Raw genomic sequence first — 24,032 nt, forward strand, 5'->3', positions numbered from 1 at the left:
TCTACTGCTACATACCCCAAAGGATCGAATAAAGGCCGTGCTATATGGAATTATCCCCAATCAGGCTTTGGTGAGTTTTGTTATGTTACTAGCTATTGGGAGTGGGTCGAGGATATCCTTAGCCGTAGTAAGGAGGCGCTGGAATGAACTAAGATTTATGATGCTGTTTTCACCTCTTTATTCACGTATGACATCAATGAGAATTTTTGTAGGCCTTTTGTGAACTTTGACATTCCTCGACTAATACAATATGTGTTGGCATTGGTGAGTTTTCCATTTCATTGTGGGACATGTGTATGATTGGGAGCCTTCCAGTACATGGAACTTTCTTTGATGAAGTCGTCCCTTCGACCAAAGAATTGTCACAAACAGATCAGCAAGGGAAACCATTTTTGCCTAAAACTTGTGCTTACTTATTTTCAGCCTTCTATCGGCTTTCAAATGGTGCGTCTAAGGAGGTTTCTGTCTGTGATTGGGTGAATTTTTGGTTCAAAGGACCGGATCGGTACAAGGAGCCTTCACCACAACACCCTAAACAGCAAGCTAAACCAAAGTCAAATCACAGTCCCAACGGCTACATTGATATGTCATTTTTCCACGAACAGAAGAAGAGAACATCCCTTTCGTCGTGTTACGTGTGGAAGGGTCTCTTAAGAAGAGACGAACTTGGCTGCTTTTCTTGCTTGCTGGATTTCCAAGTTTGTTCTTCCAATTAAGAAACTTGACCACATCCGTCCTAGCATTTTTAAGATTGCAAGTCTAATGGCTTATGGGGAGAGGTTTACACTAGTGATTCCCGTTTTGACTAGTAACTACAGAGGCTTGACAGAGATCACAACTTTGATAAACTTAAGTGTAGGCGACATAATTTTTCCCATAAAATATGTCTATGGATGAATTGGTACGTATTTTAACTCCTACTATCAAGTACGTCATTACAATGGTGCTCGTATGTGTAGGATTGCTAGGGAAAGGATGGCTAGAAACTTTGATCTTTCTAGTACAAGACGGTTATTTCAGAATGTCGATATCTGTTGTCTCCTCACCTTGGCCATGCTACAACCCAAGGAGTTATTTATAGCAGACAACGGAGAATTGTCTAGTTCTTGGAACGATTATTTCATTAGTCTTCATTCGAGCTACGTTACCCTCCGGTGTGATGATCACTTTATCATGGAGCCTTACAGTCCCCATATATTTAGCCGATAGTTTGGATTTGTTCAAGACCAACCTGGGAACTTCATCAAATGACCATATGATGGCACACTAAAAGAATTGGTACAAATTTGGGACTCTTGCACCCGTCTTAGTAGTTCTTCAACCATTAGTATACCACCACGTCCTGAAAGGCCTCTAGCGACCAATAGGTATGCAAATTGGTGGTATATTGGTCAACCAAACCTTGTTGGGCAGAATAAAATTATCTTAAAAGTTCTCCTTCGTCCATTGGAACAAGGTAAGTCTTCCACTTCCTGCTTTATTAAGTCAACGACGAGTCCGTTGTGTTCTAAGTCTTCACCTTTAAGGGGTAAGTTGGTGAAAACTAGAAAAGGATCAAGTCGTCCTTTATTGAAATTGAATGACACTCCTTCTGTGGCTTCGAACAAGACTCGCAAGCAAAACAATGATTCTTCTTTGCTTGAGATTAATAGTGGAAAGATGCCAACCAAAATGCAACTCAAAGATAAGATTCTGCCTATCTGCATAGTTAATAAAGTTATAGATGCTAATGGTGACACTAGCTCAACGGAAGGAGATCAAGACCAACATTGATAGCGCAAAAGAAAGAAGGCAAAAGACCAATCTAGCGAGTTTGTTGATTTGGACATTGCTACTATAGATAGCGAGGCATTTCCTGTTAACGACCCTAGCTCCATTATGTCATTTTCTGAACTCGCAAAACAAGTAAGATTACTTTTTTTTGTAAATAATAATAATAATAATAATACCCTGCTAATGTTTCTCCTTTTTTTTTGAAGCTGGATCTCCAAGGTATTTCTACTGATAAGCTTAATGGCATTTTGATAGCGTTATGAGTCCAAGTTGCCTTGATACATCTTCTTCTCCTGTCATAGAAGCTTTGATAAATAACATAGAGGTTGTGGCTGCCCAAGCTAAGTCACCCAAAGTTCATTAGCCTTCATTGTGTTTATCGTCATTTGTTGCTCCAAATTTTGAACCACAAGAGACGATCTCTACTTTTAAGAAGTCTTACATTCTTCATATGTGTGGTGCATTGCATGAATGGCTAACCATGTTATCCGTTGAATCTTCGGACGACTTCTCAAAGTTGAAAAATGGTGTGAACATGCTTATGGAGGACCTCAAAGGGATTAATGCCATCAATACCTCTATTCTAGAGGTCTTTGTTAATGCTTTTATAAAAATATATAAGGAGTATGACGCTATGAAATCATCTTCATCCCAAAAAATAACTAAAGAGAACCATAAAAAATTGCTCTCTGATGTGCAACAAAGCCTTGTTAATGCAAAAGAGGAAAACACTAAGGAGCAAGTGCGCATGGAGGATCTCCAATAAAATCTTGCTAAGTTTGATGAACAATTGAAGCTATTATCTACGAAGTGGGCGAAGACCATTTCATGAATAAAATAGCAGAAAGAACGATTGTCTAAAAGCCAAGAGAAGATTATCACTTTCTAGGGTGAGCTTCATGCAATTAGAGAGAAACATCCATTATCTGAAGATGAAGTGGAGACACTATCCAAACTGAAAGAGGCGGTTGAGATGAGTCATCAACAAATTCTAAAATTTCAACCTTTCCCATAGTTTAGATATTTTCTTAGGATTTTTTTTATTGCTAATTATGATGTAGTGACATTTTTGCCTTTGGTGCAATAAAAGTGACCTTTCGCTTTTATTTAAATATCATTGCGTCTGTTTTCTTTTTTAAATGATCAAGCTAGATGAATTTGACCACAATCATGAATAAACTTTGATCTCCAAAAACATGTATCAAAATCAAACTTCTTTCCAATTAACCGAAATTATTTTTTTTTGAAGTTAACCATGAATCTGTCCAATTTCATAGTTTTGCGCGACTAGGGTAGAAAATTCATAACTCAATGTACAAGTCTTTGAATTACGAACCATCTTTTTTATTGCAAAGATAACACAAAGATATATAACATATGTAAAAATCAAGACCATATCCTTTACGGATTTTTACAGATTCGTCATTGAAGTTAGCTCAGTTTGAAACGTGAGGGTCTCTTTCTCAGCTTTGAGCTGCTATGGTAGAAACTTCATAACTTTATACAGAAGTCTTTGAATTACGAGCCATATTTTTTATTGCAAATATAACACCAAAATCTACAACACATGTAAAAATCAAGACCATATCCTTTATGGATTTCTACAGATTCATCATTGAAATCAGCTCAGTTCGAAACGTGAGGATCTCTTTCGCAGCTTTGAGTGACTATGGTAGAAAATTCATAACTTGACACAGAAGTCTTTAAATTATGAGGCATATATTTTGTTGCAAATATAACATCAAGGGATACAACTATGTAAAAATCAATACCATATCCTTTATGAATTTGTACAGATTCATCATTGAAGTCAGCTCAATTTGAAACATGAGGGTCTCTTTCGGAGCTTTGAGTGGCTATGGTAGAAAATTCATAACTTGACGTAGAAGTCTTTGAATTACGAGCCATCTTTTCTGTTGCAAATATCACACCAAGATCTACAACATATGTAAAAATCAAGGACACATCCTTTACGGATTTATCTATATATACCATCGAAGTCCACTTTACTTTACTTGTTTCTTGACCTTTGCACGTCCGTGGTAAACTAAGTGAAGAAACATCTAATTCATGCGATATCTATGTCACTTCAAAGTATTATTTCTGTACTCAAGTAATGACACATCCTTTTCCTTTTCACTCTTTTTTTTAACTCATATGACTTAACTTAGAGTAAAAGCATACTCTAAGCTGCCTACGTACCTCAAGAGGACCAAGTCATAACGTAGTTCAGGATGATGAGCCAATTTTTTTTTATTTGTTTTAGAGCCTTTCACAGTTTAGACTTATGTGGGCCAGGAGTGTACATACAGTTTATACTCGTGCCTTAAGGAGTGTAGATGACCTTCATGGAAAGTACTGCTTCAGGAACTTGCCATTGATGGGACCAACTCTTACACCATCTTGATCGACGATCTTATAAGCGCCATTTGAATATGCTTCTTTCACAACATATGTCCCATCCCACTTAAATGTAAGCTTGTCACCTATGTGTTTGTTGAGGATTATGGGTCTTTGAACTGCTAAGACCAAGTCTCCTACTTGAAATGATTACGGTCACACTCTCTTGTTGAAAGCTCTAAAAAGTCAAGCTTGATAACACTTCAACTTTTGTTGTGCTTCTAATCTCTTCTCGTCTAATGCCTCTAACTCTGCCAGACGAAGTTGAGCATTACTTTCAGTTGTAAGACCTTCTTGGATCGCCATTCGTAGCGATGGAATTTGTTGTTCTAGTGGAAGGACTTCTTCTATGCCATACATCAATGAATATGTAGTCGCTTGGGTAGCAGTTCTGCAAGTCGTACAATATGCCGACAAAGCTTCATCGATCCTCTCATACCAGTCTCTTTTATTTTTCTCAACCACTTTCTTCAAGAGGTTACCAAGTGTTTTATTAAAAACTTTGGCAAGACCATTGACAACCGCATTGTATATTGAAGACTTATGCTACTTAAAATTAAACTTCTCGCACAAAGTCCTCATGATCTTATTATTGAAGGGTGTTCCATTATCAGTAACTATGTATATTGGTATGCCATACCTAAAGATGATGTTCGACGATAAAATCAATAATATTTTCCTTTTTTACCTCTTTTAGCGGCACGACTTCAGCCCATCTCGAGAAATAATTGATAGCATCTAAGATGTATATCTGCCCTTTTGATAACTTTGGGAGAGGTCTAACAACATCAAGTCCCCACGCATCGAAAGGCCATGATGCTATAGTTGGATGAAGATGCTCTGGAGACTTTATATAATTAGCATGAAATTGACATGCTTCACACCTTTTGGAATGCTCTAGACAGTCCATCACCATTGTTGGCCAGTAGTAGTCCATCCTTTTAATGCAAAAATGAAGTTTAGGCCCTGATTGGTGTGCTCTACATGTGCCAGAATATGCTTCCTCCATTGTTTGTTGAGCTACTTCTTTGTTAAGATACCGCAAGAGTAACCTCTCGTAAGAACGACGAAATAAAATCCCCTCATGGAAAATGAATCGTGGTGCCCTTCTCCTAATTTCTGCTTTTTTTCATGGCTCCTCGGGCAGCCTTCTATGTTTGAGATACTCAATTAGTGGTTTTATCCAATCTTCTTCTTCAACAACTCGAACAGATGTATGGTGGATTTCGTCTAATTGAAGATTAAGGAAACCGGGAATAACCCATCAATGACTTACTTGCACCTTTGTTGACTCATTTTCTCCGAGTGCCATCGTCGTAGCTAAGTTTGCCAGAGCATCCGCCATGCAATTTTCTTCTCTTGGGACGTGGTTTAAGAATACTTTATCAAAACTTTTAAGCAGACGAGGAGTGTATCGATAATATGGTATAAGATCTTCTTTCTTCACCTCGTAACTGCCTAAGAGTTGATTTATGATCAACTTAGAGTCACCATAGATATCCAACTGTGGAATCTTCATATCTGATGCCATTTCAAGTCCAATAATTAAAGCTTGGTACTCTGCAGCGTTATTGGAACATGTTTCACCCAGAACAAATGAAAATGGTAAGATTAGTCTTTTTGGTGAAATCAACATGACGCCTGCCCCTGCATAATCTTGACGTGCTGATCCATCGAAGAGCATCGTCCATGTCAGCATTTCTTTAGTAAATAATACATCATCATCAAAAAACTCATCTGAAATCTCCCATTCTGGCGGCAGGGGGTGATCAACAAGGAAATTAGCAAGTGTTTTCCCTTTTACAACCTTTTAAGGCATGCATAATCTGACTAGACATCCTGAGAGAACTGGCCGAGTCATCACAAACTTCACGGGATCAGCTCGGAAATTAGCTTGATGGTGTATGCTTCAAAATAATGCCTTAATTTTTTTATCGTATAAAGCAAAGCCAAACACATATTTTCAATGGGCGTATAATTTAACTCAGCTCCTATCAAAGTTTGACTTAGATAGGACAATGCTTGTTCTCTCTTAGCTTCATTATCTTGATCCAGAAGTAGTCCAAGTGATCGCTCTTGTGATGCAATGTAGAGTATCAATGGACTACCAGGAGTTGGTGCCCCCAATACAGGTGGATTCAACAAGTATCTTTTGATGCTTTCAAAAGCATTTTGATATGATTGATCTCAGAAGAAAAAGGCATCTTTCTTCATTAGATGGCTGAAGGGCTGACATCGTCTAGCCAAGTTAGAGATGAACCTATGAATGAATGCCAAATTTCCTTGCAGATTGTAGAGGTCTCTCAAGTTCCTTGGCTCCAATATTTTCTAAATGACATCAATATTTGTGGGATCAACTTCAATTCTACGATGACGCACAATAAAGCCAAGAAACTTTCCTGAAGTAACTCCAAATACGCATTTGAGTGGATTCATTTTCAAGTAAAATTTTCTTAACCTCTCAAAAACAATATGGAGATCATCAAGATAGTCGTCCCTAAACTTCGTCTTCACCAACTCGTCGATGTAGCATTCCACCCTCTTATGCAACTTTAACACCCTAATTTTCTGAACCAGAATGCTATACGGTGCTTATGACCCCGAGGGACCACAAGTTAATCCATGATTGATATTTGTACTTGTATACTGCAATTCATGACATAATAATGTGGAAAATCTGCACAATAGGCCATAAGGTTCAACTGAAATAATATAACATCCATATGGGCTAAAAATACCCAAAACAACTGAAAACTGAATCTGAAAGATAAATCTGAGCGTAAATCCGAAAGCCTCTAAGTATTGTCTGAAATAAGGAGTTGAAGGAACATGTCTCTACATGTCTCTAACTAACTCCGTAAAACTGATAATTGGCTAAAATAATAATGAATAAATCAAATCATATTGTCCTTGAATGAAGAGGACTCACTGAATCACAGCGACTGGAAATGCTACTGCTACTGCTGGTCTGTAGCTCGTGTCTCTGAACCTATGGTGTAACATGAAAAGAAAGCACCATAGCACAAATACATCAATACAACTGGAGTACTGATTATACGAGTGAGGTAGGCTAATGCAAAGGGTTTACATGCAGGAATAATGCTAATTGACTGACTAATATGAACGTAAGAGTACAAACATACATACATAGTAACTGTGATTGTGAGTACGTGGTAGCTAAATCTGTACGCTAATACATGACTAGAACTGTAGTTCTGATAACATGAGCGACTGTGTCTGACAGTCCTGAATCTGGTAGAACTCCCTGAGTCCCGTGCTATAACTAAATTTGACTGTATCTAACAGTCCTGGTATACTGATATCTGAAGAACTGTTTGAGTTCTTTCACTGAGACTGATACTGAAACTGTGGGAGGTAGTTGTTTAACCGACATGCCCCACGTATACCATTATGGCTAAGCTGGGGTCCAATCTCTGTCCCAACTGAAGGGGTGTCAATATCGTGCCACTGGTAAGGACAGTTGTGAGTGACCTTTATCTGGCAGGTACTCAAAGTAAGAATGGTGGGACCCTAAACTGAAAGGATAAGCCCCCTCATCAATCCTAATCTGACAGGCTAAGATGTCTGAACCTACGCTGGCTACGTAGTTCTGGAACACAAGGATGACTGCTAAGAAAAACATCCTAAACTGGTAAGTGAGTCCCCATCCTTGGGTTCAATCGATACTAACTTCTACTCCCATTTGAAGAGACTAAACATGATTCTATTGACTGTACATGGACAGATTAATTAACTTTCGTTGACTGATGGAGTAGTACTATTATCTGAGAGTTAACTGAGATCATGAGATTTTTGAGGTTTCCTGAGTCACATGACTGAATGAGTTCTATAGATTATAGCTTGACTGAGATTATCGTGACAACATGACATGGCTCTAGGCACACAACTATGTTTTTCGGGTATGAATACTCCCAGGACTCGATAGAAAGAAACTGACACACATGACATGACTTGATCACAAGATTTGAGTCCGCAATTCATAATATCATAAGTAGGGGATATCATATTTCATATAGTTATTCAACATCTTAAACATTGTAGGGAATGCATGGATGTATTTCGTGTACATATTGTATATCTCCATTATCTTGCATGCTTCATACCACCACAATAGCAACACATGAAAAGCATGGTATTCATATTGAAGTATATAACTAATATGAACTTGTCATTTAGACATCATAGAACCATACAAAAATGAATTTTTAGCATCCTAAGCATTTTATCAAACACCTTGCATGCATTCTTTAAGGCATAGGTGGGTTTCATACTTGCACCATATTAAACCACCTAAACTTCATGGTTTTCAATTAACAAACATATATATTCCATGAGAACACCTTTAGACATCACATTGAAACTTAAACAACAATCGTCAACATGTACATACTTATATCACCACAAAAAGTTTACAAAATAATATTTAAAACATGGTTCTTGAGCTCTATGAACGGATTAGATCCATAGATGAACACTACACATACCTTAGTGATTGAATCTTGAAAGAGATCTAATATTTTCTGAAGGTTCTTGAAGAATTCCTTAGGCTTGCTCTTGAGGAGATGATCTTGAGAGAAAACCCTAATCTTATGGTTGAGAGTGTAAGAGAGGGTTTTTAAGATGGTTAACTGAAGAAAAAATGGGAAAAATTACGCCTCTTTAGGGTTATAAGTCGTAGAAGGTGAAAGAAATGACCAAAATACCCTTATGAAATAAATTCACAGTTGCTGAAAATCATAGCTGACGACATTTGTGACAAGACATCAAAAATGTGACAAGCCGTCAAAAATGTCATCACACAGGAGCTGGAATTGATGGTTTCTGCCTAAGTCTGACGACATTTGTGACAAGGCGTCATAAATGTGGTAAGCTACCACGAATATCGTCACTTAGGAGTTGTTTTCTGCCTAAGGTTGACGACATTTATGACACGGCATCACAAATATGGTAAGCTACCATGAATGTCGTCACTTAGGAGATGGTTTCTGCCTAAGGTTGACGACATTTGTGATAAGGCATCACAAATGTGGTAAGCTACCACGAATGTCGTCACATTGTTTCCATCCTGACATGCTGGAATAAAATAGGAATAACTCTTTGCTCTGATATTGGATTTAGGCAAAATTGGTATAGTAGGAAAGATAATTCAATTATCTATCTATTGATAGGTCATGATCTTAAAAATTCCAAGTATAATGAGAGATATGCTCGTTTGAATTTTACTATACCAATATCCTTCTCAAGAATTCAATCGGTAAGGAATGTTTTGATTTGTCTGATAGCTGAGAGTTATTTGAAGCCTTAATATACATCTAAATTACTCATAAAACTATAAAATAACCATGATGTACTATGCATGAGCTTGGTACATGGCTCTAATAGTGGTTTGGATTTTTCGGGGTATTACAGCAACTTGTCATCAAAAATGTTTTGCATTGCACGTTGGTAGGTGGCACCCACATTCTTTAGACCCAAAGGCATTACCTTGTAGCAGTATATCCCTTTTGGATTTTGGAAAGCAGTGCATTCTTTGTCTCCTGGGGACATTCTAATTTGGTTATACCCGAAAGACCCATCCATAAATGACATAGCTTCATGTCCAGTCGTCGCATTAACCATGAGCTCTATGATTGGTATCGAAAAATCATCCTTCGGACATGCCTTTTTCAAGTCTAGAAAATTAATGCACACAGGTATTTGGCTATTTTTCTTTTTGACAGGTACAATATTTGAGATCCATGATGGGTATTTAACCTCTCGAATAAATCCATCTTCGATGAGCTTATTGACCTCTACTTCAATTTATGTTACTAACTCAGGGCGAAACACTCATTGTGATTGTTTTACAGGACGTGTTCCCTTTTTTATCCCCAAATGATGAATAACTACCTTAGGACTAAGGCCAAGCATTTCCTTGTATGACCAGGCAAAGACATCTTTGTACTTGACTAATAACTTGAAGTAGTCCCTCTCTTCTTGCGATGTAAGAAGTGTACTAACAAAGGTTGGGCACGAATTCTCCATTGTACCTAGGTTTATCTCCTTGAGTTCATCTACAGTCAATTGTACTCCATCCTCTAGTTGAGGGGGTGCTTCTTAAACATCATCATCCATTTTATCATGGCATAGATTGTCCTCCACCGTTATATGATATGATGCACTGGCTTCCTCTGGATCCTCTTTTGTTTCTCCAAGATGTTGGTTGGTAAAAACAATAGTTCTTTTTCTTACCTTCAGCGGGCCATCTGTGGTAATTAACAAAATAGATTTTTTTTCATGCGCGATGGAAAAACACTATGAATTTCCTTGTCATCAATGTCCTCAGAGAAATATTGTTGTTCGTGCCCCAACAATGTCTTTCTAGATGATGGCTTTTCCATGGTTTCCAAAAAAAGAAAAATAGGCATTCACGATGGTGACACGTCGTTCTACACAGTTAGAAGCTCCACTTCCATCTTTGCCTCCTAATCTATCAAATACAGAGACATGAGGTATTGATTTTCCTATGCGATTAAACACTGAGGTCCGTTGTTGTATTTTCTCATCCTCACCCTTCTTTTCCCCTTTTACTGAGATGTGGTGAGATGAAGTCATTTCCTTCACCTTCACCTTCCTAGCTAAAATTCGAAGAGGCTCTAGCAATTTAAATCCTAGACCAAACTTAGGAGTGGCGACATAATGTCTTGCTTTCTCAACTTTATTTGGGATGCTGTAAGACCATTTATTTTTTTTCCAGTGACTTCATCCTTGAGCTCTCCTAGTCTTGTCGGATTTGAGAAGTCATAACCTAATTTTTCAAGTAATGTGAAAGCCTTTTGATCAAAGTGACCTTTTATCTTTTCAAATAAGGTGTCATTTCTTGAGGACTTAGGAGTAATAGGTTGGATTTGTACAACTGTACAGTCATACTCTTCTTCAAATCTTGCAACATTTTGTGGCTTATTTTTTTTCTTGGATGGAGAACTTGTTGAGTACATGCCTCTAGCAAGGGTGGTCCCTCTCTTTGACGCTCACGTAGAATGTAGAGAAAGACTAAATGCTCATTATCTGTCTTTACTTTTATGTATCCTTCAGATGATGAGAATTTAATGGCGATTCCTTCAGTTCTTTTCTTAGACATCTTAGCAACACCCACTTGCACTCCTATCTCTTCTTTTAAATTGATCCCAGTTGGGTTGGAGGGTGTTGGTTTCTTCACACCTAACTCACAAGAGTTCAAGTAGAATTTACATCTGCAAAGTACGACTCTGTTTCTGTGAAAGGATGAATATCTGCATCAACTTTGACTACCTCACCATCCTTCATATACTTCATGCATTGATGCAAAGTAGATGCCACCACTCAATTTTCATGCAATCAGGGGCATCCAAGCAACAAGTTGTATGATGTCTTGGCATCTATGACGTGAATCAAAATGTTTGATTTCATATTGCCAATGGATAATTCTACAGAGATTTTTCCCATGGCTCATTGCCCTCCTTGATTGAAGCCTTGGATTGTTATATTGATTTTGCACAGTTCATCAATGGAGATTCTAAGCCTTTTGAGCAATGTCCTTGGCATGATATTAACCGTTGAACCATCATCAATTAGTATTCAATTGAGATGTTGTTCTCGAATAGCTCCTATGAAAAACAAAGGCCTGTTATGCAGTTTGGACCCTAGCAACAATTCACCATCGGTGAAGAAAATTACAGCAAAATAATGTGCAACTGCTGGCTTAACATGACATTCTTGTGCTATTTTTAGATGATGCTCTTGTTTGCTTTCTTTGGGTTCTTCTATGCTAGAAATTACATATGTCGCCCTGACTTGGTTATCTTAAAGGAATTTTTTTAGAAAAAATTCATGCAACATGACAGGCCTTTGGGTCTTCTGTGACAAGAAACCACTAGTCCTCTTGCTAGCATTAAACTTGACATTTTTTTATGGTCGTAGCTGATCCACATTATGCCCCATCACTTTCAACTCAGGAAGTCGTATCCTTGGAACAGCTCGATGTCTTCTTTTTTTATGAGAAACAAGAGTCCAACCGTCATCCTCATCATTTTCAAAATTATCGTCTACCTCTATTACAACTTCAGAAGTTCTTCTTGGGGCATCAATACCGTCCTGAAGCTTCTAAATTGCAATAAGATGGTGCTTTGCATAGTTTGTGGCATGGAGCATTTTTGATGATTAACAACACTAGCGTGATTTGCATCCATGGTTTTATCCATGTCGATGATCATTTTCCCTTCACTTACTAGTGTCATGATTTTCTCCTTCAAAATGAAGCATTTCCCCATCAAGTGGCCAATGATGCAATGAAACTTGCAGTACTTGAGATCATTAACCCTATTAATTTACTCAGGCCTCTTTGATTCCATAATATCAATGGCTTTTTTGGCCAATAATTCATGGTTTGTTCCATTATTATAAACTTTTCATCCATATCAGTTGCGTCAGCCATTATGGCGTTGACCTTTGTTGAAACTGGCAAATCAGTCAAATCTTCAGATCCATTAAAATTGATGCCAGTCTGAGAGAGTTCATCACATAACAAGTATGTGGAGTTGCCTCAGGAGTTGCGATTCCAGCCACCATAAGAGATTTGCTCTTTTTTGCCTTCTTCAAAGAAGTGAAGTATCCAGATCCGTCCCAACCACTAGTCTTCAATTTGTGCCGAGTGAGTGGACCAACATGGCTGAGCTCATCAGATATGGCAGTAGCAGAGTTCTTGCGTGAGACAACTTTAGTATTTTCAAAGTCCATAGCAGTAGTTGAATTTAATTTTGCAGGAAGAAGAGATGGAGAGTAGAACCGATCCCACTGGGCGTGCCAAAATTTGTTCGCAACAAATTTTCGTTGTGCGAAAAATTAACTGCAAGCAAAAATAAAAATAAACAAAAAGAATAATTTTATTTAAAGTAATTTTGTGGGTACAATTTATGTTATTCTCTCGATTCTTCTTTCCTTAGCTTTTCTGTAATTTGAGGGCCTTTGTAACGTAATTCTCGAACTTCCGAATAATTTGAGCCTCCTAGAAATTTGTTTGGATCTTCAGGAATTGTTTGAAAACACTTCATCTTATCGAGTTGACCTCCGGGCAGAACTCCGTTAGTCGATTCATTGAAGAGTTGTGAAGTCAATGCAGAAGCTTCCTCCAATGCTTTCAGAATGACCCCAGAAAATTGTGTAACCCTCCTATTTATAGTTGTAGGGGGTAGGCAGTCCAAGTGTAAATAACCTCTTTTGGCTCATTCTGATTGGTCCATTTAATTTTCATGCTTATCACAAATGTTATGTGAAAAGGTTGCTTGTGATTGGCCAAAAACATGTCATTTGGGGACTTGGCGATATTTTATTGACTCTTGAACTTGACTTGGATTGCCACATCATTTGATGAGTGTGGTCTTGCTTCATTGATCTTTAATTTGACTGGGATGCCACGTCATTTGACACGTGGCATAAGTTTGGGCTTTAAGGTGAGATGGACCTTGAAGTCCTTGATGAGGAATAAAATGGGCTTATTATTTTTATAGCCCAAAATGATTTTAGACCCAATAAAATATGGGTCAACTCCAATTTTTATATGAATTTGATCCAATAAATTTTATGTGTCTACAGTATTGTCTTAAGAATCTATTGAATGAGTCCAAACAACTAATTTAAAACTTAGTTACTTTGATGGATTAGAATTTAAAATTCATAAGTTTCAAATCCCAACTCCACCAATTCGCCCTACCTTTCTGACTCATTATTAAGCTCATTTCAACCTGCTTGAAGAGTCGGTAATCAAGATTAAGAAACATATTGAAGAAATTATGGGAGAAGACAATAGCTTGAGGTGAAGTACAGATATCAAGTGTTACGGGGAATTTATTTCAATTCCTATCTAATAGTAGTATTTTTGTGATATCTTATGTCTACCTTCATTACCATGAGATCTGATGTACAACCAGATTCTTGTAAAGTGTTGCAGTTATAATCTTCTCTTGCAGCAAAGCATGAAACTAGTAAGTTTTAATGCCTTACTTGGGCGCAAAGATGGACACCTTAACTTGGTCTCAACTGTCAAATAAACACTCCAACTTACAATAGACTCATCTAAACACCTTTCAAAATTTATGTGTCACATCAGTATCGGGTGTCGATAAGACACAATATGAATGAGTTGAGGTGTCTAGATGTACATTCTCAAAGTTGAAGTATCTAGTTGCCAGATGATACAAGATCAATGGGATCCACTCCTTTGGGAACGATGCTTCAAGGATTACATCTACGAATCCAAGATTTGGTTGTTTTAGGAAATCAAATACGTGAATGAAGGATAGCTTGGAAAGAAGCTATATCTGGTGACATCTTTCATGAAAGAAATTGGCGACACCGCATTTGGATGATAGCTTGGGATTTGAGAGAGTATGGAAGTCCATTCCATTATTTTGGGCTTTGGGTCACTTTTGGGCCCAATAGCTTTTAGGGTCACTTTTGGGCCCATTGTGTAATAAATAGCCCATGGCTATAAATAGCTAGTTTTCTTTCATTTTTATTTAGTTGTTAATTAGTTTCAAGAATCAAAGAAATGAAAGGAGGAATTAAGAGATGAAAGCAATGGTTTTGAACCAGATTTAGTTGAGTTTTGAAGTTGATAAGGTGTTCAAGAGAGTTGGAGATGCGTTGGATATGTGTTAGGGCTACTGAGGATCAAGTTAAATAAGTAATCAAGTTAAATAAGTTGTCTATGTATTATGCTTATAATAATGATAGTCAGTAAAAGCAAGTAAAGGGGTATTTGGAAAATGACAACTTAGGGATGAAGGAAGAAGGAACATCTCATGATATTATTATATCCCACCTTCTATATGGATAGTAATTTCGTCATTTTAGTACAAATAGTGAAATAAGATATTCTGGGGATTAGCTAATACCTTAAACCAAACATGACAAAAATTAAATCTCAAATTTTATTCTGAAATTATTATTCTTTATCCCACATATCAAAGACCCCATCTGACCAAATAGGGATCCCACTTAACCCCATCTGAACACATTTATAGCTGTACCGAATTTCAAGCAAAAGTTTCTCAATTCTAATTACAGAAAAAGGGAGTGGAAATCTATAGAGGTGAGGTTCCTATTTGGTCTAAGCTGTAAAGGTGGTGAGGAAACTAGAAAACTACATAGGTGTAACTTATGTCTTTTCCCTTTAATCGACGGCCATAATTTGTAAAAGGCATAATACATAAACATGCCTCTTTAACTTAAACTACATAGGCACTTAAACTTGTATAAATTTGAACAAGTAAGAGCACACGTCCTATGTGGTATAATACACGTAGGACGCCATATAGGACAATAATTGGCCACGTAGAATGTCACATAGGACATATGTGTCTACTTGTTCAACTTTATATAACTTTGAGTGTCTACTTGTGCACACCTAAAGTTGGAGGTCATAGATGTAATATGAGGCCATGTGAAAGGGCATATTTATCTATTGTACAATTATCTGGTCTATAAATAATGACATAATACATTAACAGGCCTTTTAACTTGACCTCAAACTATATCTTATAACCTCCAACTTTGGGTGTGTACAAGTAAGCCCTTAAACTTGTATAAAGTTGAACAAGTAGACATATACGTCCTACGTGGCATAATACACCTAGGATGTAAGACAAAAATTGGCCACGTAGGATGCCACATAGGACATATGTGTCTACTTGCTCAACTTTATACAAGCTTAAGACCTACTTGTGCACACATAAAGTTGGAGGTCATAGATATAATTTGAGGTCAATTTGAAGGGCATGTTTATGTATTATGTCATAAATAATTAATGGCAAATCACATGGAATGCACAGATCCTACATGACAAAGGGTGTGAGATTTATCATGTAGGACGTATGTAGACACTTGTTCACCTTTAAGGAAAGGTCTAAAGTTTCAATCTTGAAAATGAGAAAAACACAGGTAGGGAATGTTTCTCCATTATTGGACGCAAATCAAAATTAGTCTCGTCTTAAAATAATTGAAAATAAAAAGGAAAGAAAACAAGGAGGTACACTTGAGTCAATCTAACAATTAAAGAAACAAACCAAAGTAATCAACTCACCTTGGTGGGCTCATCTTATCACCTCCATAACTTTATTATGATGGAATATTGTAAATGTGTATTTGGTTCTTCTTTCTATTAATGTTGATGTTCCTGTTTAGCCATTTACATCAAACAAGAGTAAGGGAAAAGACATTGTCCATAAAGTATTAATATGTAAATGACTTTTAAGCAGCTACAGAAGGTAACTTATGTCTTTTTCCTTTAATAAATGGACATAATTTTTGACATCTGTGTTCTTGATATTGTATGTATGTGTTGTTTTTCATTACCATGAGATCTGATGTATTATCACATTCTTGTAAAGTGTTGCAGCTGTAATCTTTTGTCACAGCAAAACATGAAGCTAGCAAGTTTCAATGTCTAACTTGGAATTGTCGTGCATAGATAGTCACCTTAACTCGGTCTCAACTGTCAAATAAATACTCCAACTTACAATAGAATCAGCTAAACACCTTCCAAAATTTATGTGTTACGCCTGCGTTGGGTATTGACAAGACACAACCTTAACTATGTGTTATTCTAAAATTGTTATACTTTATCCCACACATCAAAGGACCCCATCTAACCAGATAGGAGTCTCACTATTCAGAATTATTACTATTAGGGGTCATTTGGTTGGGAATGTAGTTATGATGGGATAAGTTATACTGGGATTAATTATGCTGGGATTATTTTCTATTGAGTGTTTGGTTTGTTGTATTCAAAGTAATATGCATGGTATAATTGCTAAGAATAAATTAATTGATTACCAAAATACCCTCCATTTTATTTAACTTTTTTTTTATATATTTCTTTTCAAGCTTTAAACATTTATTCTTAAAAATAAAACTTTCATCATATTTAGCTTAATTTTTTTTTGTGCATTTTCATAATTATGTCGTGTCTGTTTTAAAAATAAAACTTTTATCTTATTTAGCTTTAATTCTTTTGCATGTACCTTTCCATGATTATGCTCTGTGTGTTTAAAATTTTTTTTTACTACATCTTATTTAGTTTGAAATAAAAACTTCCAACTTAAGTTTGTTAGAGTAAAAGAAGATTTGTTGTTTGTATATATCACTTCATTTAAACACATATCACTCTTATAATATACAATATCAAAATTCATTTAATTGATATATACAATATGAATTTTCAAGTGATTAAAAAAATATTTAATTTAAAATATATAATTGAACAATGGAGTCGATTGTGAACATGAATCACTCATATAATATAGTGAACAACATTTCAATTCAAATGCTTAACAATGACTTATAACTATGACAAGGCCTGTGCTAGTTAATTAAATTTTTATTTGGCTGAAAAATTAGTTATAAGAGGCTAATGTGGATTTGTGAGTTTGGAGGTAATTTAGGTTGTCGGTAAATATTACTCAATTGAAGATAAGTTAATTAAAACTCTAACAATTTTAACATTTATAAAAATATTGATGATTAATTCATTACAAATTTCATCTTAAAACAAACAAAATTTAATATTCATCTACATTTTATGCATTTATGAAAAAATTTTGAGTTTATTATTCATCAAATGTTTAACATAAAATGTGAAAAATATTAATATGCATAAAATATTCTTATATTTATTTAACATGTCTATTTGTGTTATATAATTTGTTAGCCATCCAGAAGACCAAATTATAATGTTTATCATTTGTATAAATATAAAATTACTACCTTACTATTTGGTTTACGTCTATGGTTATGTCAGTATAATTTATGGATCGCCTAAAGTGGTTGATTTATATTGATTAATTAATTATGCATATACGTACGTACATAAAGTGGCCCATGCATGAATATAGGTAGGGCTAATTTTGTCCTTTTATAAATTTATCCCAAGGATAAATTATGATGGGATTGTTATCCCACCAATTGTGTGGATAACTTATCCCATACTATTTATTAGTCCCGAAATAAGTTGTCTCGAATATTGCCAACCAAACATGCATTAAAAAAATTTATCGCGGGATTATTATTTTATCCTAAAATTATTTGCTTTAGCAACCCACACCAAACGATCCGTTAGTGAGCTTATCTCAACACCTTTACAGTTGTAATGGATTTCAAACTAAAGGTTCTACATTCTTACAAAAGGTGTATGTCTGATTAGATGAGGTTCCTATTTGATCTGAGCTGCAAAGGTTTTAAGCAAAGTAGACAAAACAATGAGGGGTAAATGACTTTTACGTGTAACTTGTATCTTTTTCCTTTAATCAATAAACACAATTTGTAAAATCTAGTCTATAAATAATCACGTGAGATGCACGTGTCCTACATGGCAAAGCGCGTGAGATTTATCGTGAAGGACGTGTGTATCTACTTGTCCACCTTTAACGAAAGATCTAAGGTTTTGCGTCTAGAAAACGAAAAAAACACATGTAGATTGGACACGAATATGAATTAGTCAAGCCTCAAAATAACTGAAAATAAAAGGGAAAGGAAACAAGGAGGTACACCTAAGTCAATTTAACAATTAAAAAAACAAATCAAAGGGGAAGAATCTAATTTAGTCAAGCCTCATAAGCAAGTGCGAAATAAAAAGAAAGGAAACAAATCAAAAAAGCAAACCAAAGTAATCAATCCATCTTCTCACCTCCACAACTTTATTATCATTTTTTTTCCATCACTAACTTTGTGAGTGTGTGTGATTCTCCTTTCTATTATTGAAGTTCCTCTTTATCCATTTACTTCAACTTCTCACTGAATCCCATTTTTTCCTATTTCACTCAGCTTAATCCTGACTGATTTTTCTGAAACTTTCTTTTATTTTAAAATTAATTCTTGCACCAAATTATGAAAACATGATTGGAATTTTGTCTCTTAATATTTTAATTATAAGTCTATAAATAGATGCATTAACAAAGTAGTACAATCAAATTTCTCTATAACGTCATAGTTTGTCTGAGTAATTTTGGACTGCTACAGCTAAATTGTGTTACGGAGAACATATAATATACTAGATGTTGTCTGGCTATATCTGCAGTAAATTGTATCCTACTATATGCTTTGTTCTTCTTTCTTTAGTTTCTTGTGTTCTTTTTTCTATTTCTCTTCTGATGAAAGTTTACGTACTTTTTACACATGTTCAGATCTTGACAACTTTAAAGGAAAAACTAGTTTGGTTTGACTAGTGAAAACAAACTCCATACATGGAAAGAGGGAAAGAATGGGAAGGGATTCAGATAAGGTAACACGTTTTTTTATAGTTGGGTTTGATGTGCAAAATAGTGCTTATAACAATTTGGCACTTGAACCTAACTCAACCCTAAAATAGTGCTCAAGGGGTTACCTTCCTCTTGGAGAAATTAACTGCAAATTAAATAAGTTAATTAATTTCTAAACTGCAGGAGATTGAAGTCTAATTGTTGAATGCCATATCATCTAAAACCACTTGAAATACCACCTGAATGTGTATAGTAACTTTGTACTTGTTAAAATTAGAGTGATTTTTCTGTTACTAAATAAAGAAAAGTGGCTTTCTCGAACAATTTCTATCAGTTGAGTGACCTTCTAAGAAATTTAGCTCGTGCTTTTTGATAAAAATAGTAAGTACAAGATAAACTTTTAGTTTCTGAAATAGACTATTTTGAAGAAGGTTCTCTATACTAACGTTAGTTGCCTGTTAAATTTGAGTAAAATTTTTCATGAAGAATATGTGGCACTAAGAATTTTGATACACTTTTGGTCTCATAGCAGGTGTCATCTTCTGTGCTTCGTGAGGACATTGTCAATCTTCGTTATTTCTTCATATAGAGGTTAAATATTGAAGAGGATCAAACTGTTCTTGAAAAACTAAAATTGGAGCTGACAAATTTGTCGGCATGTTTACAACATTGTTATTACATTTCGAATAGTTCTAATGCTGAAATGTCTTGCATATCATATGAGGTTCATGGTCTGGTTCAGTCACTTTTTCATCAGAGTAGAGATGACATGCTGGTTAAATTAAAGGATCGTGTCGTTCCTTACCTCCTTAAGAATATCAAAAGTTTTATCGCCTCGGATTATCAATCTGAATCAAGTGCCACCATGACTGAGGGTCAGTTGGTTGAACTTTTGGACGCGCTCCTTGTGAATCTCCACTATCTACCCAAGGTTCGTGCTAAGTTGATTTTACCATCAATGACTCAATATGAGCTTCTTCAGAATGTATTTGGCAACTTAAAGGATTTCCATGGGCTGAAAGTAAATGGTTCCATTGAGCGTAAGACAATTGAATATGTCTTATCTCAGTTTCAACCTATGGCTAAAAGAGTAGGACACTTCTGTATTAGCCTTTTAGTATATGCACTGGAGGATATGAAATAAACCAAGCAGAAAAAGCGGATCATTGAAGTTTTTCGTATCAATTCCATGCTAGTCCATCTACTTTTGAAGATAATTCCGGTTTCACTGGAGGTTATGTACATTTTTTCTACAAATTTGAAAGCTTCAAAGTCAGTAGAAGTTGGATGCTTCATTAAGAAGCTCCTAGAAGTATCTCCAGATATTCTTAGAGAATATCTGACTCATCTACAACAGCACATGATTAATGCTATTACTCATAGCATCTCAGCTCGAAAAATTCATGTCATGATAGAGTTCCTATTGATTATTCTTACTGATGTGCCCAAGGACGTTATTCATCATGGAAAATTATTTGTTCTCTTGGAACGTGTTGGAGCAGTTACCAAGGAGGCATCCGTTCTTGTTTTCCACTTAGAAGAGAATATCAAGGAAACACGTTGTGCAAGTCTAAACTTGTTGGAAAATATTGAACTCCTGAGAAAAGATATCAAGAATGTTTTCTTGAAAGCCCCTACAGACTCATCTCAGCTCAACTTCTCCATGAGTGATGGACCGCTCTTCATGATTCTTCAACTCAAAAACTTAAATGACTTGCTCAAGTCTAATGCTTATTCAGTTTATTTGATAAAACAAGGTGAAAGAATACCTAGAACACATAAGATCATTCTTCAGGAATGTGGTACAGAAATTGCATAGAGATCTTTGGACTCGTGTTCTAAATGTGGCATATGAGGTGGAATATGCTAGTAAATCAATTCTTGTCTGAGATCATGGTATCTTTCAGCTTATCTTACTACTTCCTGATACCATAGAAAAGATCAAGCTAGTAAAAAAAGAGGTACAAGAGAAGATCTCCAAGAAGACGAGTATCATTTTCGCAAACTCTCCCAACAATCCAAGTATAAACAAGTCATCAATAGCTGGTAAAATAATTGTAGGTTTTGAGGAGGAGATTGAGTGGATAATTAGGAAGCCCACCAGTGGACCAACAAAGATAGATGTTATTTCCATAGTTGGTATGCCAGGGATTGGAAAAACTACTTTGGCTAACAGAGTATATAATGATATGTTTGTTGTTGGTTATTTTGATGTTCGTGCTTGGTACATAGTCAACCAAAAACAAAATGAGAAAAAGTTGTTGCACAAAATTTTCAATCAAGTTATTGGTGTGAAAGAAAGATTCAATGAGGATAACATAGGCGACAATGTTGCTTATAATCTATGGAAGCAACTGTTGGAAAAGAGGTACCTGATTGTATTGGATGACTTGTGGGATACTGCCTCATGGGATGAGTTAACAAGGCCTTTTCCATCTGATTTTCAGAAAGGAAATAGAGTTATTTTAACAAGTCGAAGAAAGGACGTAGCTTTGCATAGACAATGCCAGTGTTCCTTTTGATCTTCGATTGCTAAGACCAGAAAAAAGTTGGGAGTTGTTATAGAAAAGGGTGTTCGGAGAAGAACATTGCCCTGATGAACTAAAGTATGTTGGAGCAAAAATAGCCCAAAAGTGTGATGGGCTTCCTTTGGTACTTGATTTGATAGACGGAGTCATTTCAAGGATGGAAAAGAAAGAGGCTTTGTGGCTTGAAGTTCTCAATAATTTGAGTTTCTTTATTTTTATGGATGAAGAGGAAGTGATGAAGGTTATACAATTAAGTTATGACCATTTATCAGATCACCTAAAGTCGTGCTTTCTGTACCTTGCAAGTTATCCAAAGGACGAAGATATTGATATCTCTTTGTTGAAATAATTATAGAGTGATGAAGGACTTGTGAAACCAAGTGATTTGAAGAGTGTGGAAAAAGTATTGGAGATTTATGTAGATTGCTAGTAGCTTGGTAATGGTGAGAGGGGGTAGGGAACAAAGTTGCCAAATTCATAATCTTGTGCATGATTTTTGTTCAATAAAAGCTAGAAAGGAAAAGTTATCTATCTTGACAAGTTTAATTATTCTCTCTTCCTCCTCTTCTTCAGATTTGATGCTTTGTAGACGGACCATTATTTTTTATGAAGACCTTCATTCGACTGATAATTATTTCTTTTACAATCCAGAAAAGGGAAATCCTTATGCTAAATACCTCCTCTCTTTAGAATGTAACTACCTTACCTATAACTGTCACCTTAGACACTAAAGGCTTCTTAAAAGGTTGGATCTAAGGAGAGTAAGATTGATAGGAAAGGGAACTTTGACAGATACTTTGCTGAATGAAATAGGCATGCTTGTTCATTTGAGGTGCTTAATCATTCCGAAGGCAAAAGCTCTCCCTCCGTCATTTTCAAACCTCTGTAATCTAGAAACTCTGGAGGTGAGTAATTGGGTACCAGACATGGAATTATCCCCTACTATCTTGAGTCTTGCAAAGCTATGACATATGGACATTGGCAATTGTTCTATCTTTGATTTGGATATTAACAAACCAACAAAGTTAGATAATCTGACTACATTGAAGTTTCTCAACGTTTCCTGCTGGGTAGACTCAAAGAATATTTTGAAAAGGTTTCCCAATCTTCAAACCCTTGAATTCCTCATGGATTGTGACGCACCATACCAATTTTATTTTCTGAGATTGGATGTCCTTAGTAAACTTGAGAAAGTCTCCACAAAATTTTGGTGCCCATGGTGTACACATGTACATCAGCGTTAGTTTGCTTTTCACTTCCCCCCAAGCTTGAAATAAGTGCTATTCGATAGGTTCGATCTGACATCAGATGAATTGTCAAGAATTGGGAGATCACTACGTAACCTTCAAAAGCTGGAACTAGTAGGTGCAAGAATCCATGGTGGAAAAGGATGGAACATGGAACAAGTCACTTTCAAGAATCTTAAATTGCTGAGATTGTATAGTGTCTTTTTCTGAATGGTAGGTTATTGCAAATGAATCCTTTCCCATGCTTGAGGAATTAGAAATAAAATATTGTAATAAGATTACAGAGATCCCAGAAATATTTGGGGATATTGCTTCATTAAAGTTAATCTCAATGTGGGAAAATGTCATACCCGAACTAAGGCCCTTGCCGTGATGGGCATCCCAAACCATGAAGGCCCGAGAGCCTTTCTTTAAATGGCAATCGTTGACACAATTCATACACTATAAGAAAATGCGGAAAAACATAACAAATAGAATCATGGTCAACTTTTATTCCAAACTACACAATACTGAAATAAGTTCATAAAGATCAAAAACATCTAATACTAGTCTGCGAAATCTCTAACCATATTGAAATCAACATCTGTCTGAAAATAGGGACAAGGCCCCCAGTTGGACCATGAACTAAAATAAATGACAAGTCTCATGACCACGCTTTCCGAAATAAGGAAGGCTCACCAACTGCAAACTTCTGACAAATCAATCTTCTGTTTAGTGGGATCCTTGGACTGAGCCTCAGATCCTGAAATATAGGGGGTTAATACAATTGTACTGGTATGTAGAGTAACCCAAAA

At 36.0% G+C, this 24,032-nt stretch overlaps 1 pseudogene; it reads left to right on the forward strand.

Moving 5' to 3' along the window:
- Positions 1 to 19,465: 19,465 nt before the first annotated feature.
- LOC107872042 lies at positions 19,466 to 23,235 on the forward strand (annotated as a pseudogene).
- The last annotated feature ends 797 nt before the right edge of the window (positions 23,236 to 24,032 follow it).

Source organism: Capsicum annuum, chromosome 5 (genome assembly GCF_002878395.1).
Source record: "Capsicum annuum cultivar UCD-10X-F1 chromosome 5, UCD10Xv1.1, whole genome shotgun sequence".
Classification (NCBI taxonomy): Eukaryota; Viridiplantae; Streptophyta; class Magnoliopsida; order Solanales; family Solanaceae; genus Capsicum; species Capsicum annuum.